We start from the raw sequence: 21,711 nt of genomic DNA, 5'->3' as shown, positions 1-21,711 counted from the left end.
TTAGTTGGTGGCACAATAGAAAGTGTTTCTTGTTACCTTGTGGCACAACAGAAAATTTCTTGAGACCTAGATAATATATATTTTTTATATCTTGACAGTGGATTCTTGTGTATCATTTGTGCTTTCTGAAGTTTGAATTTCAGTATTTGTTGCTCTGATATTGGCTAATTAAATTCCAATTAAGAATTTTCCTCTACCATGGAAATGATCTCGGTGTAAGATAAAGATTTTTCATCAGTCGGAATAATGTCAATAACTTCTGTGAGCAAGTTTGAGTTCCTGGTAGTGAAGTAAGCTTCCTGAGGAACATACCCATCTGGGAGGGAGTTCTTTAGCTTGTGAAAGCTTGAGTAAGCTGCTATAGGGACAATGTCATCATCCTTATTCCCCGATTTATTATCAGCAATGACATTTTTATTCATAAGATAAGGTTTTAGGTCAGCATCTTTTAGAGAGTTCATTTCCACCTGAATAACTGCATCATTTCCTGTTACTCTATTTACATCTGTAAGGTGATTCGCTTCAGCTGTGTCTTTCACTGCAGAAGCTTTAGTTATTTCCCTTGTGTAATAGAAATTTGGTTTACTGTATTCATTAGGAAAAAGAGTAGAAAACTTGGTGGTGGTTTTCTTGGGTTCTGAATTTTGATCATCAAAGACATCAATATCAAAAATTTTGCTCTTGGTGACAGTAGTAGTGGTTGGGTTCACATTGATACCAGCCATATTATCTGAAGAACCCGTGGAATCGGCTTGGAGAGCAGTATAAACCAAAGGGAAAGCCTTTGGGACTCTTTGACTTCTAGTGTTTTGTCCTTCTAAGGCAATGCCTTTATTGAAGTAAGATGACTGTATAGACAGAGGTTCTGATGCTGCTGATACTAAAACTATTGGGTAATATATGTTTGTGCCTTTTATAAGTTTGGGGGCTGCAGTTTCTTTAGTAGGATCTTTAGAGGTTAGGATGAGAATTTCAGGTAGTTCCACAGATGCAAGTCTTAGAGACCTGACACTATCTGATGATGGAAGACTGTAATGACCAATGTTATTTTTGTTGTTAGTAGTAATAGCAGGAGCATATGGCATGTTGGTAGACATCTTTTTCAAAGGATGAAAGAAAGTAAGATCTGTGTTCATTGCATCGTCTGTGTTTTCTTTCCCATTGGAGATGTCTTCACCGGAAAGCTGAGCTAAAGGAAAACTACTAAACCTTGAAGCAGATACTGTAGCTATACCTGTTTGATCTTCAGTAAAATCAGATATACTGGATGTGGTAGCATCTGGTCTCCTGAGTGTAAATGTCTTATAAATGGTAGGTGAAGTGTTTCTCCTGAGAAAATTATCACTATTTTTAAAAGCATGACTAGCAGTATCAGTTGTGAATGTCTTGCTGTCAACTACAGGTTTTATGTCTGGAGAAAGAGAATACTCAGTTACTTTATTTTCTAAGTCAAAGCCAGAAGGAATTATGGTGTCATGATCACCATTTATGGTGCTTTTTCCTGCAGACGTTTTGTCAGAAAAACTAGAAGGAAAATTTTTACTTGCATTAATTAGAACAATTATTGGTCTGTGAGCTTTGGTATTCACATTGGGATTGGAATTCTTGAGAGCAGTCACTTCAGGGTTAGTGCTGTTTTCCTGTCTAGGAATCATAGGGTGGTAATTTTCTTTAGCTTTGAACACTGGAGATACTGTTTTAGATAGACTGTCAGAAGCAGCAACTGTGGTATATGGTACATGAGACACATGTGTCTTAGGGGCATATATGAGTGTACCAATTTTTATTGGGGAATTATTTGCTCTATCTTCTAGTTCAAAGGCATGCATATCTGAGACATATTCAGAACCACTGTCATCAGAGGTCATGGTTGTATGGTCCAAATATGCTGGAGTGATTTTGCCTGCAGAAGAAATGTCATCCACCCTTCCTGAAATGTCTTGTATAAAATTAGTGATTCTATATTCACCTGCTGTCCCACTCTTCGTAAGGCCTTTCCCTTGTAAAGTACTGGTCATATCTTTTTCAGAGGTAGTAATAGGTGAAATGATAGCTTTATCAGATGGAATAATTATTTTCTCATGTAGAATGTTATAATCAATCTCTTTGGTCACATCTTTTCCCATACCAGTAACTGGAACAAGTTCAGAATATTTGGAAGTCCCTGTGGATGTTGTGAAATCAGAAGGAGAAAAAGTTGACCTCCATTGTGGACTGTGTAGTCTAGTTGGAGTATTTGGGATGGATCCTCCTGTGTTAGTAGTGACTTTATCATGAGAGGTAGGCCTAACATCTTCTGCAAGAGTTAATGTGGAATCAGCTAAAAAGATTCCTTTTAAATTGGGAGGTATTTGAGGTTTGTAAGAAGTAGCATTAAGGTTAACAGTGAAAGAATTTTCCATATTGCTGCCTCCCTTAGAGAAGGGATTGGGCTCAGTTTCTGATGGAAGGATTTTCCTCATAGCTGGGATGAAAACTGTTGTGTTTGTAAAATTATGTAATTCCAATTTAGCAGCTGGATCTTCTTGATCAAAAAGATTAGCTATTTTCCTTCTTTCATAGACACTCTCTTGAGAGTCTTCTCTAAGGGATAAGTCTTTCATCATTGTTCTTTGAGAATTGAAATATATTTTGTCAGTCTTAGTTTTATAATTCTCAGGGGTATCTCTATTCAGAGAGAAAAATGAGTCAACTTCACCATGTGTGGTTCTATCTGAAAAAGGGGTCAATCCAGTTGGAGAAATATTTGGGGCCAATGGGTAGGAGGTGATGTCAGCTTGACTTATTGTGACCCATCTCTCTGAAACATCACCTCCATTACTGGCATCAGCATATTCAGTTGTTCTTTCTAACATTTCTGATTTACTTTTTACAGATTCAGGTAAGGATTTATCTATTATTAGGTCAGAGGTTTCAGGATTTTCAGGCAAGGAATTAGGAATAAGTGTGGCAGATGTTAATAGAGATGAGAATCTCCTAGATTTAACATCTCCAGGTAACATTGAATCACCTTCTTCATAACTACCATCCGTGGAAAGAACAGTGGAATCAGCCACAGTGCTGGCTGCCTTATTTATAGATGAAGAAAAGATTGGAACTCTGTTTGCTTTCCCAGTGTTTTTACCAATGAAGGGAAGATCATCATCAGGAACGACATTGAACTCAGCCAAAGGAATAATGTTGTTCTGTGAATGGGGCATATCTGCCAAGTTTGGTTTATGTTTATTTGGATTGAATTTGGCTGAGATGGTAGTTTTTGATTCATTTGGGGCATCATGATTATATAAAGCAAATGAGACACCCTTCCTGTTGAATTGGTCTTTATATTCTATAGGGTATGTGGTCACAGCAGAATCGATGGACTCAGTTGTGAATATATTGCTCTCTCCCATTCTCAGCATTAGTTCTGGGTCTGGAACAAACAGCGACTCCATTCTTTGGCCTTCAGGGAGTATAATGATGGTGTTATCACCAACTGGAGAGCTATTTTCCACAGTTGTTTCATCTAGAAATTCAGGTAAATAAATCCAACTTGAATCAGTTAGAGAATAAACCATGGATCTGGGAACCTTAGTATTAAAATTGACAGAAGAACTTTTGAGAACAGTATCATCATCATCAGGATCAAGATTTTTGTCTTTGGGAAAAAAGCTCTGGTGTTTTTTGGTTGTTTTGATATCAGTTGGAGATCCTTGGGATGCATATTCAGACACTGCAGTGCTGGAATGGAGTGAATGAGACTTAAATACTTTAGAGTCATTGCTGAGTGTGGTCTTTCTCCTCAGGGCACCATTTCTTTCCCTCACTAGTTCAAAAACATAGTTATCTGCAACATAGTCAAGGGCACTGTTATCAGGTATAATAGTTACTATATTCTCATCGTTTGGAATATTTTCCCCTGCCAAAAGGGTGTCATGTGCCTCTTCTGAAATGTCTTCTGTAAAAGGAACTATTTCAGTGGATATATCTTTTCCTATAAAAGTTTCATCTCCAAATTGATTAGTAGTAGTAGTATAAATAGGGTTTTTCATGCCTTTTTTTGAAAGAATGATAGTTGGTGAAATAATGGTATTGTCAGATGGAGTATTCCTTTCTCCAGGTAGATTATTATTATTAGTCTTTGTTGTGGTGTCTTTTTTCTTTTTGATATCAGGATCAAGTTCAGAATACTTGGATGAACTCATGAATGTTGTGGACTCAGAAGGGGGAAGAGTGGGTTTCGATGGTGGCAGGCCATATGTCTCAGTGGGAGTGTTTGTGATAATCCTTTCTCCAGCAGCAAAAACAGAAGAGCTTTGATCATTAGCCCTAGATGCTTCTGGAAGTGTTAAAGTGGGACCAACTGAGAAGACTCCTTTTAAATTGGGGAGCACTTGAGGTTTAGTAGAAGCAGCATCAAATTTAACAGTGAAAGAATTATCTTTCAATGCTCTTGCATCTTTTAGGAAAAAATGGTCTGCTTTAGAAATGTGTACTTCCCCTTCCACACTGTTGTCAGTCTTGTACAGAGTATTAAGCTCAGTTATTGAGGGAAGGATTTTCTTTGTAGCTGGATTGAGAATGTGTGCATTTCTGAGAATGGTTGCATTTGAAGTGTGACTTAAATCAGGTTTAGCAGCTGGATCTTCTTGCTCAGAAAAGTTAGCTATTTTTCTTTCTTCAGGGACCCTCTGTTGAGAGACCTTTATAGGAAAAAAGGCTTTCATGATTTTTCTCTGATGTTTAGAATATATTTTACCTGTCTCAGTTTTAGAGCCACCAGTAGTTTCTCTGTTTGCTGAGGACAGTGACTCAAACTCATTATTTGTGGGATTGTCTGAAAAAGTAGTAGAAACAATGGGAAGTTTTGTTGAGATCAAGGAGTAAGGCTTGAGGTCCGTTTTATTTTTAATGGGGCTATCACTGTCATTAATAGAATTAGGATATTCTATCATTGTCTTAAACGTGTTTGACAAAGCAGTTGAAGAATTAACCAAGGAGCTATTTGTCACTGGGTCAGAGATTTCAAGATTTTCAGCTGAGACATTAGGAATAAAAATGGCCTTTTTTGGGATTTGTAGAAGTAGAAATCCCTTGGACCTAATACTGTCTTCTGGAAGCGTAGAATCATCTCTTTCATAACTACTCTCAGTGGAGGGAGTGGTAGTTTCATCCTGAGAGTTGACTGAATTCATAGGTAAGGAAGAGATTGAAGCCCTTTTGTTTAAAATTTCAGTATCTTCATTGATGAAAGAAAGTTTGTCCATAGGGATGACAGTGAACTCAGCCAAAGGATTAATGCTTTCCTGTGAATGTTGCATCTCTGCAATATTAGTTTTACCTTTAATATTGTCTGCTTGGGATAATAAAATATTTTCTGCTTTACCTTGGGCATCACTGTTATATATTCCAGATGAAATGACTTCTTTGAAGAATTGATTCTTATTTTTTAATGGGGAGGTGGTAACAACAGGACGCGTGGGCTCATCTGGGAAAATCCTTCCGTCTGCTGTGGGTATTGTTATTTCTGGGTCTGGAACAAGGGTGTATTCCATAATTTTGTCATCAGGGAAAATATTGATGGTGTCATCTCCTTGTAAATTATCCCCTTTCAAGGTTGCTTTACCTAGGAACTTGTGAATACTCTCACTTCTGTGAGTTAGGGGATGAGTCACAGGTCTGGGAGCCCGAGAATTGGAATTGTCAGTGGAACTTCTGAGAATAGTAGCATCAAGATCAGAATTGGCATGCTCCTTTTTAGGTACCAAATTTTGCAGTATTTCTTCAGTTTTAATCTCAGTTGGGCCTCCTTGAGATAAATGTTCAGAGGTATCAGCGCTGGAGTAGAATTGATGAGACCCAACTATTTTGGGGTCATAAATGAGAGTAGTTTTGTTAATAATAGTATTGTGTTTTTCTTCTTGTGGTTCTAGGACATATTCATTTGTGGCATACTCAAGAGCTCTGTTGTCAGGCACAGTGCTTATTACATCCTCAATATATGAAATATTTTCAGCATCTAACATAACATCTGAAATGTTTTCTGTAATTGGAACTATTTCATATTCAGTGATTATATCTTTCCTAAGAGAACTTCTGTGAGCAAATCTTTTATTAAAAATAGTGTTCACCATGCCTTTTGTTGAAGTATTGTTACTAGGTGAAATGATGGTTTTGTGTGATGGAGTATTTCTTTCCTCAAATGGAATATTATTAAAAGTGTCTGTTGTGGTATCTTTCTTCATTTTGACAACTGGGTCAAGTTCAGAATAGTTAGATGAACTCACAGGCATTGTGAAGTCAGGAGAAAGAACTGATTTCTGTAGTAGCATGTCAGATCCAATGGGAGCATTAGAAAGCAAACTTTCTGTGCCTGCATCTTCTTCAGGAGGACCAGAGTTTTTATATTTAGGCTTTAAAGTCTTTTCCAGAGACACAGTAGAATCAGCTGAAAGGATTCTTTTTAAATTGGGAGGAGCTTGAGGTCTAGCAGAAATATTAAATTTACCAAGGAAAGGATTATCTCTCAACATCCTTGAATCTCCTGAAACAAAATTGCCTGCTTCGGAAATATTGTGTTTCTCCTCCTTGTTACTGGTCTTGGAGAGAGCATTGAGCTCAGGGATTGAGGGAAGTGTGTTTTCCAAAACCGGAATGAGAACTGTTGCGTTTGTAATGTGATTTAGATCAAATTTAGCAGCTTTGTGTTCTTCAGCAGAGAGTTCAGCCATTTTTTTAATTTCAGAAGGGAAGGGGCTTATTTCTATGGGCAAAAGCACTTTCATCATTGTACCCAGAGGTTGAGCATCTGTGTTGATTTCAGAAATGTTAACAGTGTCTCTCTCTGCAGTGGGTACAGATTCAGCCTCATCCTCTGTGGAATTCCTGGTAAGAGCTACTGAATCAGTAGAAGGAATATTTGAGTCTAAGAGGTGGAGCTGAAGATCTCTTTGAATTTTAATGTCCTGATTTTCTGAAATATCATTTCCATGAATGAAGTCAAGGTATTTAGTCCCTGTCTCAGATGCTACTGATACTGACTTTGAGGGGTCAGTCGAAGAGTTATTACTTATTGGAACAAAATCCTTCATTAAAACTTTAGGCATACGAATGAACCTTTCAGATGTTAGTAGAGATGGGAGTTTGTTAGACATAACATTATCTTCATCCAGTTGCATAGAATCTCCTCCTTTATAAATGTTCTGAAGGGAAAGAGCAGTGGTATCAGCAACAGTGTGAGTTGTCCTCATTGGTGAAGAAGACACTGAAGCCCTATATTTTTTATTTCCAGAGTTTTCATCAACAAAGGGAAGTTCATTATTATCAAGGCTGACATTGAATGTAGTTGAAGGAACAGTGGCATTCCATGAATGATAGTTCTCTGCCTTGAGATGTTTATCTTGATTATATTCTGATTTGGTTGACATCTCAGGTTCCCTTTGGTAGTAAGGAGCAGTGAATGTGTGTTTCCTGTAGAGCTGGCCTTTGTTTGTTATGGGAGTTGTGCTCAGGGTGAGATCAGTGATTTCTTCTGGGAACATCCTGCTTTCTTCCATAGTTTCCATTGATTCTGTGTCTGGAGCATTGATATGCTCAATCCATTTGCCTTCTGGAAGAGTGATGATGATGTCATTACCACTTAGGGAGTACTTTTCCAGAGAAAAGTCATCTGGAAACTTGGGGGAGACTTTTCTGTTTCCATTTGTGGGTAAGTACGCCATGGTTCTAAGTGACTTGCTTTTGAACTTGGCAGTATAATCTTTGAGAAAGGTGCCATCTTTGTCAGAATCAGGGTGTCCTTTTCTGGAGATCAACATTTGGTATTCTTGTTTAGTTTTGGGTTCTATAGGATTTTCATTTTGGAGACTCTCAGTGACTTGTGCAGTGGGGAAAGGAGCAGAAGATCCATATCTATGGAGCCCTTGAACAGTAGGATATGTTTTTGTTGTGGGGCTCTTTCCTTTTTCTCCAACATAAAAGGTATTTTTCTCTGATGCATATTTAAAAGTATTGTCATCAAACCCAGTGGTCATTAGATTCATATCATTTGGATTGTTCTCCTCTGCCAGAAAAACCACATCTGACTCTGCTGAAAAGTCCTTTGTGAAAGGAATTACTTCATATTGAGCGGCATTATCATTTTCTGTAGAATCCATTTGCCTTTTTCCACGTATAATGTTTCTTATGTCATCAATAAAGATAATATTCTCAGATGAAATGATATCTCTGTCAGGTAGAACAGTGATATGTCTAGCTATAAGAGACTCATCATTCATTTTTACGTTTTTCTCTATGACGGCAAACACTGGGTCAAATTCAGGATTATTGATGTTGAAATCATCAAGAAAATCAGTAGGAGGAAGAATTGATTTCACTGATGAATATGATTTATTATCAGAGTTTGTGATAGACCTCTTTAAGTTATTAAAGCCCTCCGCACTGGCCTTTCTCAGCTTTGTAGTGCTCATTGTGGAATCAGGGTATAATGTTTCTTTTAAAGTTCCAGGTGCTTTCTGTTCAACAGAAGCAATAGAAGGCTTAAGAATGAAAGGATTAATGCTAATTGAATTTACTTCTCTTAAGATTACTGGAATTTTGGCTTCAGAAATATAGGGTTCATCCTCTACAATAGTGTTATCTTTACCCAGGAAAGCATTTGTTCCACTTCCCATGGTAGTGATTTCTTTAGCCCGTGGACTGATAACCCCTGTATTTACATGGTGATTTATAGCATAGTCAGAACTTTTACTTATTTGCTCTTTTTTGTGGATTGCAGGTTGAAAAACTGTATTAGGTGCAAAGGCCATGGTGCCAGTTTTATCATAAATGCGCCCATTTTCAGGTGTGTCAGTGGCTACATTTATAGGGTTATCTGAAAAAGTAGTAGGATCTTCCAAAGGAACAGAGGAGACCACAGAGAATGGCTGAGGGTTACTTTGCACCTTGGTGATTTCCCAGTTTTGGTCAGTGATAGTAGAGTGTTCACCTTGTGGCTCTAAGGCCATCAATTTATTAGATAAAGAATCATCATTTTGACTAAAAGCATCTGCAATTCTAAGTTTTTTATGATTAGGAATTAATAGAGATTTTAATTTTACAAATAAGGCATCATCTATCTCAGGCATGGCAGAGTCACCATTTTTATTGCTCTCCTTAGAGTCAAAGGCAGGGGCATTAGGTGAAATGGTGGTAACATAGGTTGGCATGTTGGTGGCACTAACAGGATTAAGAGAAGCTAGTGAGGCATTTTTGATTATACCTTTAGTAACTTCACCAACAGAGGAGATATTCTCAGCTTGGGAGGCAATATCCTGAGCCAAGAGGTGCATGTGATCCCGTGAAGGCATCACTTCAGCTAAGTCCAATTTATTTTCATTGACTTTTGATTTTTTTGCTTTGATGGTATCTGCCAACTCTGGGGCATTTGTGTTACCAACGTTGGATGAAATGCCTTTCCTATAGGGATGACCTTGACTCTCTATGGGGATAGTGATCTCAGCATGATCAGTGGGCACAGTGCGGAATGTGTTCCCTTCCATGGTAACTATTGTTTCTGTGTATGGTACAAATAAATACTTGATTGTTTTACTTCCCAAATCAGTAATTTCCGGAAGAATGATGATGGCATCATCTTCACTTAGAGTTTCCTCTCCCACAGATGATCTTTCTAGAAACTCAGAGGGAAAAGTCTCTGTAGCATCCATTAGGGAGGGTGCCATGGTTTTCAGATGTTGAGTATTGAAGTTTTTGGTATAATCTTTGAAAGAAGTGGCAACAATATCAGAGTCAGGATTTTTTTCTTTGAGAACAATAGCTTGATATTTTTCTTTAGTTTCAAACTCAGGGTGAGTTATTCTATACAGTAGACTCTTTGAAGCCCCACCTCTAGGGGAGGTTGAATGAGATACAAGTCCATTTGGTCCATGTATAAATGGAATAGGTTTTTTAATAGAGCTGGTTTCTTCCTTCTCTAGTTCAAAGGAATGCTTATTTGAAATATATTCAGAATCACTTTTATCAGGTTCAGTGATGATGAGGTCTATATCATCCAGATTATTTTCCTTTGCCAGAGTCATCTCAGGCCTAAGAATATAGGAATCATCTCTTAATGTTTTTGCATATCCTAATGATAGAGGAGTACCTGTTCCAGATATATGGTAATAATTTTTCACATTTGTGTCTTCAGAGGGGATAGGAATGGATAAGGTCACAGGTTTAATGCCTGTGTGAGAATTTGTTGTGCTGTCTGTATCAGTTTGATCTTTTTCTGTTCCTGGATCACTTTGCTCAGCAGTATAGGATGCATAATTTGTGTGGGAAGTTCTTTTACCTAACAAAACAGTGCCTTCTGGAGCAGGGTTTGTATTATCTTTCACTGGAATTCTAAAATCTGGTGTTATAAAGGTGGACCTTCTTTCAGGGGAAAAGGTAGAACCTTTTGGGACATTTTCTTTCATCATTGGATAAAGAATATCACCACCAAAGAATGGGTCATGTTCAGCATCACTATTACTGTTTCTCACAATCACTTTTCCTTGGAACTCTGGAGTCAATTTTCTAAGTAGAGGTTTTGAGACTTCAGTCATATAGGATGATGCAGGATTCTCAAATTCAAGTTGGCCAGCTATGGTTTTGGTTGTTCCTTTGGTGGAATTATATACATCAGAGTGAAGAGAATAATGGTTAGCTGTCGAGTTGTTGCCTTTAGGGACATTACCACCTGCAGTAGGTGTAACATAAATACTATCCATCACATTTTCTACTTTAAGTCCATCTTCCTTTGCCATAATGCCCATGTCATTTTGAGGATATGCTTCAGAGTTCACTGTTATATCTTCCTTGAAAGGGTGCTTAGATTCCTGATGTGTGCCGTAAAGCATGGTGTCAGCATCTCCTTGAGAAGCGGCCGTGGCAGCTCCTGTCACAGCTGCTGGGGTAGACTTACTATGAAAAGTTTTTGGTATTATAATACCTGCCAAGGAGATCTTTTTTACAGGGTTTGTTGCATGAGGATGATTGAAAGGGTCAAGAGCCTGCATAAAAGCAGAGGAACCCGCTACTAGTAGCATGTCATTGTCTGTAGACACACTGGGATCTCCTCTGGAAATGGTAAAGTCATCTCTTAGTTTGTTAGGTTTATTATTAAGAGTATTAACCTCATTCTTAGTCAGAATGCCTTTCATCATTGGCGAGGTGGAAGCTGTTGAAGTCAAGTCTGTTACAGTGTCAGTATTTTTATCCTCATTGGAAATATCATTAACTGTAGCCAGACTGCCAGGAGGGATATTTGTTGTTTCCATCCCAGCCATTTTGCCTTTATTGATCAGTCTCTTAGCATTGCTTGATGTGATGGCAGCAAGGGTTTGAGAGTCGTTTCCGTAATCAGTAAGGTCTGCGTTGTCCATTGCGAAGAGTGTCCGTTGCATAGTGTTCTGAGCAACATTTGGATTCTCTTTGGTGGTAGTAAGTGGATCATCGGTGATGACACGATAGTATAAATTAGAGAAAATAGGGTGATCCTTTCTACTTTGGAGGACAGAATTGCTAGTTGGAAGGAATTCGGTGCCATCTGCTGCTTCCACATTCTGTTTCACAGCTGCACTTTTGCCCAGATCATTAACTGTTGCTTTGGTGACTATAGTCTTAAAATGTATTTTGCCATTTGAAGGTTTACTGACATCATATAGAACATCAACATTTTCTTCCCCAGCAATGGTAAGGTCGCTGTCGCTTACTGTTACTTCAGTAGTAGGTATACTACTACTTAATTTGGAAGGGGATTTTGTGCTATCCACAGCTGCAAATCCATTCCTTTCAAAGCCACTGCTTAGTTGTGCAGGTAGAAGGTCTTCTTTTATCTGAAAAATACCATCTTCTCCCACTGCAGGTTTTACTTCCATATAGGGAGTTGATTCTTCATTAGTCCTTTCTTTGTCTATCAAACTTCCAAGTCTTTGTTTTTGTGCAAGAATATCAGCTGTTTTTGCAGGCAAGGAGTTGAGGGCTATAGTGGGCCTTCCTTCTGGTATGGTGGCCTTATTAATCATCAGTTCAGAGCTGGCAATCATATTTCTAGTCCCCTTACCTGTACTGTATTCATCAGTGGGAGAGGCAAAATCAGGTGTAAGGAAAGTAAACTCCAATGGAATATTTGAAGGATCTACTGATACTTTATTAATTTTCCATTTTTGTATAATGGCATCATTAATGAGAGGATTTTTAGCCACAGGATCTGATATCCAAGCGTCAGTCAAGGAATCATCTTTAATTAGCAGGGAGTTTTTAGCTTGATTATTTTGGGCTTTGGGCATTAGGGTAGATGATTCAGCTACTGACAGAAGAGTGTATCCTTTGTTCAAAGGAAAGCTTGTTTCAGGGTTGGGACCTGTACCCCTACTGGCATAGTTACTATTAGTAGAGAGGCTGATGGTTTCATCCACATAGTCAGTTGGTTTATCTGAAGGAGTCATCCTGAGCTTTGAAGGTGGGGGCATGTCAGCTACACTGTCTTCCCAAAAATAGATAGTCCCAGCAGTTCCAGGGTGAGTGATGATCGGAGTGATATTGTTCTGGAGACTGGCTGTTTTCAATACATTGGTTCTTTCAACATCTATTTTGGCTTTGGCGTCATTTGCAGTAATTGTGCTGGGGGTTCTATGGTCACCTCTGTTTTTAAAGAGGTTTGTGCCGTCTATTATAAAGGGCATTATTTTGTTTTTGAGTAGGGGATTGAACATATCAGGGATTTCAGAAAGGAGGCTGATTTTGTTTTCAGCTGTTTGGGTATAATCTGCATCAGGGTTAAGAGAGTAAATTTTTCTTCTATTGTCTGTTGTGGAAGTGTCTGGATGAAGAAAGATGACCTCCTCTATAACTATATCATTTTGGTCCATATTTGCAATTTGTTGGACCACGGGAATGACTTCCTCAATTTCATCATTGCTCAGATACTTAAAATAATTCATACCATGTTGAAGATGTACACTGGCAGGAATATTAGAATGGAGCTCAGTTACTGAATCATTGAGTTTAAATCCAGTTGCTTCAGCAATATTGTTATTGTCATGTGTCTTGGTGTTTTCCATCTGTACAGGATGTCTGCCTTCTATTATTGTGTTTGCCTTTAAAGGCCAAGTTATCTTAGAGTTAGTGTTAGTTGTTGGTGCTATGGCTTTAGGGTTAGCATAATGCTTTGTAGAAGTGACCCCGTTTATTTTGGAAATAATCAAGTTCCCTGGATGCTTCGTATTTTTAGCTACATCTAACATTGTCGTGGTATCATTAAAATTAAGAATAACATTATTTCTTTTCTTATACATTCTATAATTAAGAAAAGAATTTGTAGTGGGATTGATCCTGGAAGTAGCTTCATCAGTGTCAGTGGCAGTCGTGCTAGATTTGCTGTCAGCCTTGTTGTAAGTAGTCAGAATAGGAAAAGATTCAAAGTCATTGGTATTTTTTGCAAAGAAAATGCTAGGTGTTTGAGAATTAACTGTAGTTCTGTGGTGATTCTTCTTGTCTATGGCATCAGTTGCGATAGAATTGTCTTTCTGTGGAACATCTGGAGCATTGCTCATAGTTTTGCCATATCTTTCCAGGTAAGTAGTATCAGTTATAATTATGGTTTCGTCCTTCATGTCAGGAACATCAAACAGAGTTGCGTAATCTTCTAGAATGTCTGAGGCATCAACTGTAGCTGTATTGTCTTCCTTTGTAAGGGTGGTAGTACCAATAAAGGAGATACTCTCTGGTCTTGCTTCTTCCTCACGAGTAGAGCTATAAGTTCCAAGGAGGTTGTTTATATTTGATACGGCAGTGTTGCTTTCATCTGCAGAGGCACTAAACTCATTTTTAGTGTTTCGTCTATATGCAGCAGGATTAGAGGCAAAGAATCGTTTAGATCTTCCAATGGATGGGAAGAAGCGTTCAAGACTCTGGGTTGCTTTGGAGTCTCTCTGATAGTGGGGAATAGCAATGGAATCAGATTTATACTGGTGGGTGGTTACGGATGCAGGTACTGAGGTGCTGTTTTCCCCAGAAACAGCCATCCTGCTCTGTGTTACTGCAGAATCGGGTACAAATCTGGAAATTGTGGTACTGACAGCAGAAGTATCCTGCATAGCAGCAGATGAAGGTGAAACATTGCTCATTGGAGACTCTGCCTGAGTATAGTTGCCTTCTATACCCTCAACATAAGCAAAGCTAGCTGAAGTCTGGGTAGCTGAAGGGTTTCTTGGTAGATCATTCCCAAATGGGGGAAAGTTATATATGCTAGCTTGAAGAGTCTCTGAGTGGTTTCTCTTTGAAAGAGATCCAGAGTGCCTTGTTACTGTATCAGCAGACTCAGAGTAACTATTTGAATCGTCTGTAGGTGCAGAATTATTTTTTGTTCTTAGGGTGGATGAGAGTTGACTTGCTGTGTGGCTCTCTGATGCAGACAAAGGTGGATTGGCAGACAGATAATTTGTCTGATTGTGTGTTTCCTGATTCCCATTATACTAAAGGGAAAGAAGTACAACATTTTTGTGAGGTTCCTTTTGGTGATTCTATTTAACTAAAAACTTGAAATAAGTAGTCACAGTGCTATCTTGATCAAATAAAGCAACGTTCTGAAGATCTGTGCTTTCTTTGTTATCCAGTAGTTGTTAGGTTAATCGAGTCAGAAATACACAGTATCAATGTAAGAAGGAACAGTTAATATATTAGCGTTAAGTAGCCTCTGCAAATACAAATCCAGGTGTCCCATAGCAAACTTTCAGTATGGAATCTCTTACAGTATAAGAAGTATAGAGAAGCCCTTTAAATTCTGTACGTCATACACGATAGCTTCTGTTATCTTTACTTCATTATGTATAGGATTAATGTTAAGGGGAGGAAATTTATAAAGAGAAAATAGAACATTAAAATACAATGATTTTTTTTAGCAAAATATTCTTTCTGCATTAAACATAATGCTCTAAATCCATATTTTCCCTCCATCTAATTTTTAGTGTCATAAAGATACTGATATCCAAAATACTAAAACTTACCGGGTAGCAAGCCACAAAATTCAGGATGGTCGCAGTGAAGACTAGAATCTTCATCTTGTCTTGCTGTTCCCTGCAACTAAATGCAAGATTGTACTATGTTATATTAACTCACTGACAATTTAAATGACAATTTGAAAAAACATCAGAAATAATTTCTATTATATTTTAATATTATTATTTAATAATTAACTAAAATGATGGCTTGCTATTAAGTAAGTACCCAAGTAATTCTAATGCATTATTAGAAATGAAAATATGCCAGGGGTGCCTGGGTGGCTCAGTTGGTTAAGTAGCTGCCTTTGGCTCAGATCATGATCCCAGGGTCCTGGGATGGAACCCCACAGCAGGCTCCCTGCTCGAAGGTCCCAGCTGGGAGAGGCGCTCCCTCTGCCCACCCTCGCTCCCCGTGTTCTCTCTTGAGCTTGATCACTCTCTTGATCTCTCTTGATCACTCTCTCAAATAAATAAATAAAATCTTAAAAAAAACAAGAAAAGAAAATGATAATATGAGGCATAGAATACTGTTTTGCTAAGATCCATTTAACCAATCAGTGAGAATGGGAAGAATTTTGACTATTCTTTATAACTTACAGAGAATCAAAGGAGTAAATATTTAGCAAGTACACTTTGGACAGAGTGCTTCATTGGGGACTTCATCGTATAAATTCCCCCCTATTCTCACGTTGATATCTATTTGTTGCATTTTTTCAGGACTCTTTAGACAAAAGTTAATTTGTTGAATCTTTATTCAGCCAGAGTTAAAATTTATCCAAGTAGATCCCTTAGACAAAAGGGTTATAAGAAAGGGTAGGCATTTGAAGAAAGAATGGCTCCAAACCTGATTTATTCAGGCATTTACCTTGCAAGGGGATCTTTCCTTTCTGCTGCCTTCTAGCTTTAACTCTTGACCGAATCAGCCTGGTTCAGCAAGGCACGAAGATGAAATCCATGCTGACGAAGTCTGAATCTTAGAAAGAACGCAAGCTGCTTGCTCTTCCTCCTCCTTTATTTCAGTGGGGAAGAGAGAAAGCTTCTCATATAAAGGTTGGCTTCTGAGCTAATCCCAAAACAAAAGAAAAGAGAGGAAATGTCTATTGGCTTTTGTGCATGAATTTCTCAGGCACAAAGTGAACCTATTAGCTTATCTTCAAATTGAAAGGGGCAAGGCTCATATTTAATTATAATGAAGTCTTTTAAAAATTAACTCTCTAGGTTCTAGTGCCCTTTCCTTCTTTTTTCCTGCTTTTTTTTTTTTTAACCTTTGTTCCTTCTTACATAGCAAAATTTGGTTCAGTATAATAGCATTTAACATGTATTTCCATTAATTAGTTTACATTGGGATTCAACTTCAAGGCTGTGGTTTTTGTAAGGACAGAATTGTGTTTGGTTGAGTGTCTGAAAAATGTGTTTATAATATAGGAGAAGAAGAAATTTTTAAAAAGTAACATGCTTACAATAATCTTTTGTTTTTTCTTTTCTACATCATTTGTACAGAAACCACGCTGATGTCTCAGGCCTCTCCTTCCTTGGTCAGCTCAACGCTGGCTGATACAGCTGTGAACTTCAGTTTCTGAGACTAACTATCCATTTACATGGAACCCACCAACGTATATCTTCCCTTTTGTGTGACTTGCTGAAGTGATTCATTGGTATATATTCCAAAACCTGCCTAAAATTCTGAACTGAGGTTGTTTTTGACTTTCAGTTTATGCTATGCAAGGCATCGTATAATAGTACTTTTATCAGACAAAATATGGAGACTCAGTTTGAACTTAATTGGCTTGTTATTTCTTTTCATTTGAAGATATCTCAAGATTTACTTACTGCCAATTACAATTTTTCTTTTACCTTGCATACCACTTTCATATCATGTAACCCTAAAATTCAAGAATGGTTGTGATATATGGGCATTACTAAGTAGAAAGACAAAGTCAGATGTTTTGTACTTGTTTTTCTGTTTTGGCTTCTTCAGTTTTTCCTATCCTCTGGCTCATCTTAATACTTTTCTATAGCTAACAATCTTTTATTATGCATTGGAACAAATACTGAGTCCCCAAGTTATAACCCAGACTGTCACTGGATTGTTCTTTTAATCAAGCAGAGTGTTGATGTATAAAATGTCTTGTGTACATGATAATTACCTTCAGATAAAAAGCAGTGTGTCATGAGTTGAACAATGATAATGTTATCACTTTAGTAGCTTAGAAACACCATTCTCATGACATTAAATATTGCTCTTCATGGCTCTTGAAGGAATTGTTGGAAAGCTGATGCAGTAATACATACTTAAGGATGGAATGTCCATTGAACTAAAGATAATATTTGAAGATCTTTTCATTTCAAGTAAGCTGCCGGACTCAGACTCAGAATTCCTGGCTGGCACTAATTCAACTTTATAATATCTGAGATAGCGAAGACTTCTGCCTCATGGTTTCCAGAGTTGAACCTGGGACAATAAAATAAAGTCTTTGTTAAGAAACTTCATCTTTGAAATACTTTTTTTTTTTTTTTTTTTTTGTGGTCTAAGAAGTTCTAATTCTTTGTTCCCTTCATGGAGGTGAGTAGTTCATTTATTTTTCCACTTAACCTTCCTGTTTATGATCTACTCACTGTTTCTGGAAGTTGTCCTCTGTAATGCATAAGTGAGCTAACACCAGCACTTTTCCATAGGCTATAGTAATTATATTGAAGGAGGAGCTACAGATTAGACAACAGGTTATTGGTGTCCACATGTAGTTATGTTTCTTACATGGCAAAAGTGAAGCTTACAGGCATAGCTCTAATTAATTTTCACAGAATGCTTGTTTTACTTTACTGACTCACAAGCTTATCAGCACCGTATCTTTAATGGATGAGGACGCATATCAATTCAGCAAGTATTACTGAGTGTGAACGCCACTGGTGGAAAAACAGAAGTAGAAGATATAACACTGATTCTCAAAGGAATTATAATCTATTCTAGGAGGAAAAGAATGTATAGCATAACCATATTTAGTGCCATTTATTTGTTCATTCAAGTATTAATTGAGTGCTTGTTAACTTTAGCTTTAGGCCCTGAGTGACATAATGGGAAGCAAAATCTGGCATATGAGTTACATAATCAAAGCACTATAATTTTGGGGTTTTAGTAGAGAAGAAATGAATTTTTGAAAAGTTTTTTGCTTGAAAGTGTGGGTGTTTGGAGACTAGAGTTGGGTTGGGAGGTACTTATTAGGTGTACGAAAAATTATGAACAATGGCATGAGAATTCTCAGGAGTGATTGGGTTTAAGAAAAGAGAATATCTGGTTTCCGTACTTCTCCTTGGCATCTATGGCCTGAGATAAGAGTAGAATCAGCAGAGATCTAGAGGAATTCCTAGGAACTCGGAAGTAAGGAAATCTTCCCTTCCTCATGTCACTACATTTATGGGGCTCAAGGTTAAGTGTCATAAGACTGGCCCTTTTTGGGCCTTAAAATTTGAATATATAGGAGTGAATTCAAGCTGTAAGCCTTTAGCCCCTTTCTAGTCTGAAACTCAACGCATCTGGCTTGAGATCATGAAGACTAATCTTACTGTGCCCTTCATCCTTTATGGTATTCAACATAGCTTCCCCAACCTGAAGACATGGATTTACTTATTATTATTTTAAGTGTGGCTTCTTTGCTTTTTCATATCCCTCATACCTTTGAACTCAGAGGTGAATTAGGAATCTCCCTTGCTCCTTATTGATGCTCCAAACATTTTGTGTCTCTTTTCAAACTTTCACCAGCCTAGATTCTTACATCAGTATACGCCTCTCATACGTTATGCAATTAGTCATATAGTGACACTGAACTCACTTTCCCTCTTCCTGTAAGATTTTATATTCATCTTGGTTCCCTAGAGGAAGAGAACCTATATATATATATATATATATATATATAATGAATCTCCCTGTATACAGGGAGATTTACTATGAGGAATTGGTTCACATGATTATGGAGGCTGAGAAGTCTCATGATCTGCCATCTCCATGCTAGTGATTCAGGAAAGCCGGAGATGTAATTCCGTTCCCAGACCAAGGCCTGAAAACCAGGATAGTTAATGGTATATAACCTCATCCAAGGGCAGGAGAACATCAATGTCCCAACTCTAGTCAGCGGCAGGAAGCATAAAGGGGAAAATTCCTTCTGCTCCACCTTTTTCCTTCTAGTTAGGCCTTCAGAGGATTGGATGATTGATACATTGGGTAGGATGATCTGCCTTACTAGTTCACTGATTCAAATGCTACTCTCATTCAGAAACAATCTCACAGACACAATAAGAAATAATATTTAATCTGGTCAACCCCTAGCCCCATCAAGTTAACACAAAAAATGAACTATCACAGATTTATCTCTTGGCTCACTGTAACTTTTTTATACTCTTACTTTTTTTTTTTTTTTAATACCACCGCTTTCTCAACTCTTGGTGAATTCAGTGTTTATATAGACAGTCCTTTCAATGAACTCTCAGTTCCTTGACTCTTTTTTCCTATATACTTATTGTTTATTTTGTCTTATCCACTCATTCTCATGGCCATAACTAAAACACACCATTTCTAATAATCCCTGTTAAAAATGACTGACTTTCTTACCTCTCTCTGCTACTATGGTTCTATCAGTTATTTAATCTCTTAAATTCCTTCAGTCAGTGAATCATCCCAAATTTTAACTCTTCCTTGCTCCGAGTCTTTACTTTTTCTCCTTACCCAGTTCACATTTTATAAACAATTACTGAAGTCTCTCCCTTTCACATACTTTTAACTCCTTTGTCCTGCTCTTGTTTTATCATACTTGTTTGGAAGACATCAGTTCAGAGTAAACATAACTCTCCATCCTCTTTGTTCTTATGCCCAGAGAAAAGCATATTTGATCACAATGTTCAGATGCTTGTTAATGCTTATTGGTAATCAGAATGATCAATTTGAATTCTAGTTTCTAGAAATGTGAAAACATAAATATCTGTTGTTTAAGCTACCCTACTCTACAGTATTTTGTTATGGCAGCCTGTGCAAACTAATATAGTAACTCATTAATTCCACTGTTCAGGTCAGAGTCGTCCTTGACTGTTCATTCTGTTTTATACCCAACATCTGGTTCTTAGGCAAATATTAATGGCTCTGCCTTCAAAATATATCTAGAACCTTATGACTTCTAGCAGGAATACCACTGCCACCGGTCAAGTTTCAGTCAGTTCTCACTTTGATTACTTTTAATTTTAAGTAATTAATTAGTTTACATTGGGATTCAATGTAATTACTTCAAAGTAAGTAATTAATTACTTTTGATTACTTTTGTATTTTAACTAGTTTTCTGATTCCACTTTCTGTTATCATTATAGGCAGCTATAGTGTTTCTTTTAAATATCAGTCAGATCATGCTACTCTTCTGTTCAAAGCTTCTAGTAATATAATTCACCTTACTAAAAATAAAGCTAAACTCTTAAAGGTCCTACAGAATATTATCCCCCATTACCTTTCAGAACTCATTTTCTGCTTTCCCTGTAACTCACTGTGTCCAGCCATGATATGTTGGCGTGGTACCTAGAATATTTCAGTCATTCTTGCCTTAATCGTGAGGAAGATGAATGAGAGTAATTAAAAGCAGGAAGACTAATTTGCAGACTATTAATCCCAGTCTAGAGTAGAGGTCTTAAGTCTCTGTGAAGGGCAAGGAAAGAAAATATCACTTATAAAAACAGAACAAAATAATTGGGAGAGAATCAATAGAATACAGTGAGGATTAAGAGCGGTTGAGGATACTACTGATATTTGTAGCTTGGGCAACTGGTGGATGAGAGATAACCGTAGAGATGGAGACCATAGGACAGAAGGCTGTGGGAGGCAAACACAACACATTCTTTTCCAACATGTCATATTTGAGATGCTTCCATGGTATCTAGACAAATACTTTCAGTTCATAAAGCAATCAGAAGTGGGGGTTTGGAGCTCAAGAGTGAAATGATAAAGGGGATTTGATGAGCACTGAGAAATGTATAGAACTGTTGAATCATTATATTGTATACCTGAAACTAATGTAACACTATATGTTAATTATGCTTCAGATAAAAAAAATAGGATGAAAAGATGAATGCTAGAAGGACAGTTGCTGTTTGTCAAGAGGAATGACTGGAAGGAGGCATATGAGAGTGTTTGGTGTGCCTGTCATGTTCTGTTTCTTTATGTGAGTAGTGGCTGGTTGTGCTCCCTTTGGAACATTAGCTGGACTGTGACTTGTGATTGTGCCTCTCCCCTTTATAAATGTCCCTGGCAACAAGGGCTAGATGTGAATTTCTGTAATTTAGAAGTAGATATTGCAACATACTTCTGATAGGTCCGTGATAGAAGGAGGGAGACTGATACAAAGCGTAGGTCAAGCAAAGCTTTATTTCGCGCCAAGCATCGAGAATCAAACCGACCGTTTGGGGCCGCCTCTTACAGAGAGGGTGACCACCCCCAGCCTCACAGACTAACTTTTATAGAGCAAAGGCCATGTGGTTGAGCCTGGCCACACACAGGTGGCCAATGAGATTGCAGCACACAGAGAAAGCTGCAGTCATGCTAGGTCACACATGGGTGGCCGATTGAATTACAATTCACCCCATAGTAGCTATTTGAAATAGCCTATCACCTTGATCAGAATTGACACCCAAAAGCTGTCCAAAAGACAGTGCCCATACTCCTTGGTAGCTAGGGAGACAG

The sequence above is a fragment of the Mustela erminea genome, chromosome 2, assembly GCF_009829155.1.
Source record: "Mustela erminea isolate mMusErm1 chromosome 2, mMusErm1.Pri, whole genome shotgun sequence".
NCBI classification, from domain to species: domain Eukaryota; kingdom Metazoa; phylum Chordata; class Mammalia; order Carnivora; family Mustelidae; genus Mustela; species Mustela erminea.
The sequence above is the reverse complement of the archived record's forward strand: the minus strand, read 5'-3'. Positions refer to the sequence as shown.